This window comes from Amia ocellicauda (assembly GCF_036373705.1).
Source record: "Amia ocellicauda isolate fAmiCal2 chromosome 11 unlocalized genomic scaffold, fAmiCal2.hap1 SUPER_11_unloc_6, whole genome shotgun sequence".
NCBI classification, from domain to species: domain Eukaryota; kingdom Metazoa; phylum Chordata; class Actinopteri; order Amiiformes; family Amiidae; genus Amia; species Amia ocellicauda.
The window spans coordinates 118,243-119,266 of record NW_027102664.1 but is presented as its reverse complement, the minus strand read 5'-3'; the positions used below and the strand labels follow the sequence as shown (position 1 = coordinate 119,266).

Sequence of the window (1,024 nt, the reverse complement as noted above, 5' to 3'; positions counted from 1 at the left end):
GGTAGCAACAAATCTAACTACTGCTTTACTTTAACAATAATAATGACGGCGACCACGATGACAACAAGAACAACAACAACAACATCATCATCATCATCATCATCAGATTTTAATTAAAAGTGGCTACACCAGCGTTTACAATTTCAACCTGTCGACGGACGGACGCTCTGAGAGCACCGATTTCGGGCACTCCAATGAAGAAAAGACACCCACCGCCTCCGGGGAACCACGAGGGCAAGCAGGACGAAAAGGGCCGGCCCAAAGCAGGCTGTTTCCACCCGGTTTCGAACCGGGGACCTTTCGCGCGTTAGGCAAATGTGATAACCGCTACACTACAGAAACTGACAACGCCGCCTCTTGCTTCAAACGGTTACCGTTGGAGCCTGCTGGTAAAACAGGCTCAGGCGTTTCAGGTCGGCTAGACTGTGAGATGGCGTCTGAAGTGCCGCGAAAGGATGCCATTTTCACAGACCTGTTTGGCATTGCTTAAGGGCACATCAGGACACTTCGGAAACTCTTTCAAAGGCAGGACGCCCTGCGCTCTGACAGTGCCTGCACTTAACCCAACAAGGTGATGCTGAATGGCTTGTTCAAACGGCTGGTGGTCTTCCGTCACCACCAGACTATGAGAGCTATACTGCGCCTTCAACTACATAAGAGTAGATAGTAGGGTTTTTTGGGCGCGGCCTATTTTGTTATGACGTATGCCCTAAGCTTATTAATATTCCTACGTCATAATTGGGGGGCGTGATTTTAGGTAGAGTTATTTCCTTAATTATTCCTACGTCATATCCGTCAGAAAGTGTGCACCCATAAAACCCTGAACAACAAGGCCACCCATAAATACCCCCACCCCTCTGAAGGCAACGCCCCGAAACTCTCCTCTCTATTTAAGAACCCGCGCTTCTTTTAGGCAATACCTCTTTAATTCTCAGCTTCTGAAACATCCCGCTTCTTCAACATGTCCAGCGACATCAACATGAAACCCCGCAAGAAACAATCCCGGGCAAGGGTTATTGTACTC

The 1,024-nt window shown here is 48.4% G+C and overlaps 1 non-coding gene across 1 annotated transcript; it reads right to left on the bottom strand.

Moving 5' to 3' along the window:
- Positions 1 to 269: 269 nt before the first annotated feature.
- Positions 270 to 342, bottom strand: trnav-aac (transfer RNA valine (anticodon AAC)). The gene has a single exon. It is a non-coding gene; the product is annotated as a tRNA-Val (tRNA).
- Between the last annotated feature and the right edge of the window lie 682 nt (positions 343 to 1,024).